This window comes from Gracilinanus agilis, chromosome 4 (genome assembly GCF_016433145.1).
Source record: "Gracilinanus agilis isolate LMUSP501 chromosome 4, AgileGrace, whole genome shotgun sequence".
NCBI classification, from domain to species: Eukaryota; Metazoa; Chordata; class Mammalia; order Didelphimorphia; family Didelphidae; genus Gracilinanus; species Gracilinanus agilis.
This window is the reverse complement of record NC_058133.1, coordinates 324846560-324854179: the sequence shown is the minus strand read 5'-3', so window position 1 is coordinate 324854179 and position 7620 is coordinate 324846560.

Genomic DNA, 7620 nt, shown 5'->3' with positions numbered 1-7620 from the left:
GACCCCTGTCAGAGATTTTTGTTATATAGATCTCTGGGAAAGGAAAGATTTTAAAACCAAGAAAGAGTTAGAGAAAATTACAAAATGTAAATTGAATGGTTTTGATTATATTAAGCTAAAAAGCTTTTGTACAAACAAAAACAATGTAGCCAAAATCAGAAGGGAAACAACAAATTGGGAGAAAATCTTTATAACATTTCTGTAATTTTTAACCTGTTAATCATGTACTCTGAAAGTATTTGATGTATTAATTTTTCTTTTAACTGCTTTGTAATCAAGAGCCTTATATTTTTAACATCATACAGGTTTTTGATTGAACTTTTAGTTCTCTCACCATCTATTTTATGCCTAAAGTATCAGGCAAAACTGGCATTTACATAATTAATTGTTCAGTGTGTATTTTTCCTACTGTTTTGATTTTCAGGTGTAACAATTATCATCCATATATATGCATATACAAATGATTATAGCAACGTTTTAGTACACCACCCTCTTTGACTTGAAAGTTATGCTCAATTTTATTCAGAATGATGAGAATTAATTTAAAGTTAGGCAGAACCATAGCAGGTTTAAGCTATCTTTACAGAAAATTTTACTTAAATCAGTTGAATAGTTTTCCATCTGAAAACAAAATACTTCCATATTCTCATTAAACTTGGATCCATTTTATAAATTTGTATTATATAACAAAGCCAAGAGTACAGAAGTGAGTCAGAGACTTTTTGGTAATTAATAAAGCTGTTATATATGTTAGGTGATTACTGAAGAAGTTATTTGGAAATACTATAATGGATTAATCTCCCTTTACATTCCTAGACCTTTATGATATATGCGTTTTACACTTCAGCAAACATGCATAGTGCTTTCTTGTAGATTTTTTGAATAATCTAAGTTGATGATGCTTTGTATAAAATATAAATACTACCTTGACTCAGCAATTGTTTTTTTATTTGTGTTATTATTTCTTATTTATGTATTTATTTGTCTTATTATTTAACTGCTCCCTGGTATGCCTCTAGTACTTAACCCATTCACCACTGGAAACACTTCTAGGAGAGCTTCTTGAATTCTGTACCACTGTGATACAATAAAGAGAATTATAGATCATATCCAGACTTTAACTTACCATTTTTTTTCAGGTAAGCTACAGTTTAGATTGCTCCCTTTGTGTAACTATTCTGTAATTTATTATATTAACAGTAGATAAGCATTTGATTTCAACTGTCATTTTCACTGTATCAGACTTGATTTTTTCTTTTTTAAGGACTATAAATGTCTCCCTTTTTTGGGAGGTTCTTTGTTTCCCCTAATTACTTAGTTTTGCTATTAATTAATGCTGAATTGTAAATTTTGTTTCTGTCCTTCTTTGACACCTTATCTATTGGGGGTTTGATTTTAATTTGTGATTAAGGACATCAAGTACATCTGATATATTTTCATTTTCCAAATTCTTTTCACATTTCTTATTTTTTGTCTTTAATTGGGTTATATAGTGTTTAAAGTTTTACAGGATGTAATAGCTATATATTTAAGTAACCATTCAATGTCTTCAGATCTTCAATAGTTTCTTAAGTCACTTTCACCATGGCAATATTTAATATCTGCCCTTAGGATTCCTAGGCAGCTTCTTACCAAGGCAATGGTCCTTACAATGACAATGACCATAGCATATGTTGTTATGCACAGGTCCTAAAATGTTTTACTGCTTTGCCAGATACTGTAGAAGTATGCATTCAATCATGATGGTTTTAACAGATGCCAGTTTAATAATAATACTCTTTTGATATGGTTGATATATTTATTGGGTTCATGGCATTTAATTCATGCAGGATTTTTAAAAATTCTTTTCTAAGTATTCCCATCTCCTCTTTAGAATTACATAAAACATTGTCATTATCTTTGTGATCCATATGATTACTAGGCAATAATTCTGGAGTTTTTGTTAAGCTTGTTTTCATCTTCATATTATTTAGTTTTTCCTTTTTCAGATTTAACTAACTCCTTAATTTCTTCTATTTAATATTACCATAGTAATAAAGTTAATTTTTTAACCATTACTTTCTGACTTTCTGTCTTCATAAAAATAACATTAAGACATAAAGGCAAGGACCAGGCAAATGGGAGTAAGTGACTTGCCTAGGGTCACACAGCTAGGAAGAGTCTGAGACCAGATTTGAACCCAGGATTTCCTGACTCTACACCTGACATTCTATCCACTGTGCTACCTAGATGACCCCAATAAAGCTATTTCTTATAATATCCCTACATTGATCTCTAAATAAGAAAGATTGCTATGTAACTTGGAACTGAAGTAATTAACAGCAAGGAGTCTTTGCCTCTAACCAATAAAATGCTTTTTAATTTTGCTATCATATAGTACTGACACATAATAAAAGTATTTTAGCTTCAGTCTAGTTCTTGTAGACTCTTGGTATACCTGTTTTAGTAGTAGTTCCATCATCACCAAAGCATTTCTAGAATAATACAGGTATTTCTGTTTTATTCTGTTGTATCTTGCTCTCTTGTGGTCTGAGAACACAAAGGAACTTTACTTGCTTCACAGTCCCATCTGTCTAGTTGATCATCATGATGGTTTCAAGAAAGGCCAATTTACAACCTTATATCACCATCTCTAGTTCTTTAATTCATAGGAACAATTACTTCCATTAGTGGTATTGCCAGAGTCCAATTTCAGGGTTCCTTCCAGGTCCTCATAGCTACCATAATGTCAGGGCACACAAAGTAACTGCTTTTTAACACCCTGGTTGGCATTTATGATTATGCTAAGCATATTACTCCCTGTGTGCAAGGAACTCTGCTAGACACTAAGGATTAAGGGTGAAACAAAACATAATCCCTGCCTTCAAGAAGCATATGATTGCTTGGAAGAAGACTTAGACAAATGCTCAGGAATAATGCAATTTTCCATCTTCTTTCCTGATAGTCAAGACTGTATTTCTAGTTCCCTGTTTGTAAACACCCGTAGAAGACAATCTCAGTTATCGACTTATCTAAAGATTCTTTGAGACTTTACATATTTGAAACTCTAAGAAACTCTAAGAGAGATTCAGATGATGAGTGATATGGCATAATGAAAATGAAAAATTTTAGGGCATTTTACCCCCTTCCTTGCCTCCAACATACACACATACACACAAACACTGAATACATAAACCTTAGTCTCAACTAAATCCTTGAGAGGGGGGTGGGGTTTGGAAATCCCCTCCAATAGGTAATTCTTGGCAAAGAAGAACTACAAGCTGAAACTGGGAAAGTTATTCATACCTACACCAGGAACACAGCCAGGATGAAATCCTGGCAATAGGAAGGTAAGGCAAATCCCAGGCCAAAAGAAAGAATTAAACCTCTGAGATCAGATGGGACATATAAAGGAAAATAAATGACAGAATCAGAGGTCTACAGTCTGCCTAGTAGAGTAGAAAGGAAAAACTCTCTGAAAAGGATCTAGAGCCTCCTCCTGCGACTGAGATAATTATGTGTTAGTGCCACAAAACAAATGGAAATGGGTGACCAAGTGGCATTAAACATAAGGACACTAAAAGCCCCACATCTGTTTATGAGGGGGAAGTAGAGGGGGGAAATCCAAAATTGTCTAGCCAAGAATAGAAGGCTTATTAGAGTATGAAATATGGCAACTGGCTTTAAAATGAGCTCAAAATCACTCAACTTTATCCAGATGAAAGCTCACTGAATCTGAGACAATTCAAATCAGATATTTATTGAGATCCCACTGTGTTCAAAAACAATATGCTAAGCATTTTGGATAGAAAGATAAGACACAGACATAATCCTCAAGAAATTTATAATCTAATTGGAGAATTAAGGTATATACAAATAACTATGATAAGTCAAAATGTGATAAGTGCAAAGGAAAGATTGGAAGAAGGTGTCATGAGAAATTAAATAAGAGAGAAATCATTTCCTCTGGAGGGAAAGGAGGTCAAAGAATAGTTCAGAGAGAAGGAAGTATATTGAAGTAAGGGGTTTGAATAGAAATGGTGAAAAGTAAATCCATTCTAGGTATGGTCAGTAGAATGAGTAAAAGCATGAAGATGAGAGAAAGTAAGTAGATTATGAAAGAAAGTTAGTATTTTACTTTGGACAGAATGTAGAGTATATAAAGGGAAGTAGTATAAGAAATCTAACATTTAAAAAATCAAGATCACGGCAACTGGTTATATCACTTCTTGGCAAACAAAAGAAGAAGTAGAAGTAGTGTCAGATTTTTAATTTGGGGGCTCAAAGAGCACTGTAGACAGCAACTTCAGTCATGAAATTAAAAGATGCTTGCTCCTTGTAAAGAAAACTAAGGCAAATCTGGAAGTTTACTAAAAAGAAGAGATATTACCTTGCCAACAAAGGTCCATATGATCAAAGCTAGAATTTTTAATAGTATTGTATAGCTCTGAAAGTTGGAATATAAGAAAAACTGAGAACCATAGAATTGATGCTTTTGAATGAATAATTGCCCAAAATCAATGCTTAAAGAAACTAATTCATATTATTCACTGGAAAATCCATTACTGAAGCTGAAGCTTAAATATTTTGATCACATTATGAGAAGAAAGGACTTATTGGAGAAGACTCTGATGTTGGGAAAGATCAAAAGCAAAAGGAGAAGGGGAGAGCAGAGAATGAGATGGATAAATGGTACTATAGAAGCAATATGAGCTTTGATAGACTTCAGGAGATAATGGGGAATAGAAGGGCCTGCTGTGTTACAGTCCATGGGCTCACAAAGAGTCCAACATGATTGAACAATTGAGAAACAACAATATATGATCAAGGAGGAATGTGATATGATCAGATGAGTGCATTAAGACCATTGTAAAGAGAATATTTGGAAAGATAGATTAGAAAGAGGATAGAATGAAAGCAGGAAACCCAATTGAGGTAATTATAGTCCATGTCAAAAGTGAGAAAGAACTGAACGAGGGTGGTTTGGATGGTAAAAAAAAAAAAAAAAAGAATGCATGGGATGAAAAGATGTCGTAACAGCACAACTGACAAGACTTGATAACTGGTGTTGCCTGATGTGGGGGACAATGTGGGGGAAGGTTCAAGGTGACTGCAAGGTTTTGAGATCAAGTACTCGGGACAATAGTCATACCAATAACAGAGTCTGAAAGATAATTGGAAGCTCCAGTTTGAAAAAATAATGTGAGTTCAGTTCATTTGGGGGCACCTTGAGTTTTAGGTGTCAGTGAAATATTCAGGATTTCTCTTTCTCCTCTCTGTCTCTCTGTCTCTGTCTCTGTCTCTCACTCCTTCCCTCCTTCCCTTCCCCCCTCCTCCCTCTTTGTCTGTCTCATGTCTCTGCTTTGTCTCTATCTTTTTTGGGGGATGTAGATATTGAGATAGATATAGAGATATAGATATAGATAGATTCTATCCCCAGAGTTCCAGTCCTATATTTACAACTGCTTAATATATATACAGATATCTATATGTTTATATACACACACATGGAATACTTGATATTTCAATAAATTATACATTTTACATATACAGAAATATGCATAACAATTTTATATATATCAAAATAAATGTGTGAATATATGCATATGGATAAATATATATTACATATATATGTCAAGCAATTGAAAATATAGAACTGGAATTCTGGGGAGAGACTGGAAGTGGAGATAATGATTTGAGAGACATTGACACAGAGGTTAATAATTGAAGCCTTCCTCCCTACCGCGTTCATCAATAATACTATTTCTGGATCATCACCAAAATGAATAAACTTTTTCCATTTTTCTATGAAATATCTCTTAAGAAACAGCTGTTTGGTCCCAAAGCAATCACATTTCTGTTCAAAATGGCACTCTTGGAACATTAAGAACTAAACAAGGAACAAAGGTTTATATTATGAGTCACATTTGGTCACTAGTGCCTTTGTATACTTGCTAAAAATTCCTAAAGTTCCAGCATTGCCCAGGATGGGAGTAACTAGTATTCAGTAGAAAACAAGATGAGACAAAGACAATTTACATGAATGAAGTATGAATTATCCTTATTCTGTTTCAGCTCTAACATTCAAAGTGTGACTTTGGGCAACAGACAATTTATCTAAGGCTCAATTTTCTTCTATCTATAAAATGAAGAGTAATAATACTTGCCACTCAAGAAAATTTGTCAAGGATAAATCTACTAAAAAAAAGAATAATGCTACCAGCATACTTCAAGAGCTTTGGATAGTAGAAGCTTTGGATTAAAAAATGTAGAGTACCATTTGTCATCTGGACATTCATGGTATGACAACTAGAAGTTCATGCAGTGGAGAAAATGGGTTATAAATCTTTGGTTTTGTTTTTTGGTTGCATATGTTCTTAAATAGCTAAATTGGTTTGAAAATATGAGCTTTGGAATTGAACAGTTTTTATATTTTCAACATTTTCTCTCTTTGTATTCTTCCTGTCTTCCTTTGTTGCAGATATTTGAGAGCTGACCTTTTTATTCAGACACAAACACAGAATGGCATGGATGCCCCCTTTTTTATTTTTCTTCTCTCTTCCTATTTCAATATATTCACTACTCTCTGTCACTCTTCCCACCCCACCCCCTCTCTCCACTACCCTTCTCTCTCTTTTTCCTAACCTTGGCAATTAAAATGGCCAACTCAAATTGGCTAATGATTTTTAAATTGGTTAGTTCTGAACGGAAGAGAATGGAGCAAAATTGGGCAAATTCAGACACAAAGTTATTGGATTAAATCTGTTGAACTTATTGAAATATAAGACAACCTATTTGTTAATAAATTCTGCATCCTTATTTATAGCAAGACATTGACCACTGATCATCATAGCTCCTTCTGATAGTTTTAAGCTACCAGTGTCACCACAGGAAAAAACACTTAACTTTCCCAAGCCCTATTCTGTACATCCATAGAATGAGGTTAAACTACATGACCAGTGAAGTCTTCTAGTCCTATGATCCATTGATGTGGTTCACATTAGCCTCTCTTTACTCTCAAGGAAAAGGTTAATTCCAACTTTTCCTTGAAATGGTTTATTAGTATTTCCCTCTATACCAACAAAAGATTGTATATCTTAGTTGGCTGACCTACTAACATTAAATTGGTCCTTTAATCATTCTAATAGAGGCAAGAAAACATTAGTAGAATGTAATAACAGCTTGCATTTGTTTAGTGCTACAGGGATTACAAAGTATTTTCCTTACATTATCCCATTTGATCCTTACAGGGACCCTTCTGAGAATGGGGGCTGTTATTATCCCCATTTTGTAGATGAAGGAAACCCAAGCTCATAGAGATCACAAGACTTGCTCAGATTCATATAACTAGTAAATATCTGAGGCAAAAGTTAAATTCACGTCTTTATAACTCCAACCTCAAGTACTCTCTGTACTCTGTACCATGCCAGTTATATATAGTATGGCCACAGAGCTGTGGACCTTCATCCATGTTGACCAAGAGTGGATCTAACCCCAGATTATCCTTCTGTTAAAGGTTGTAGCCCAGCTGGTCACCCAGATGTCAGAACATATAACTGAACAGGAAATTTTGTGAGAGAGAAAGAGAGAAGGGAGAGAGAGAGAGAGAGAGAGAGAGAGAGAGAGAGAGAGAGAGAGAGA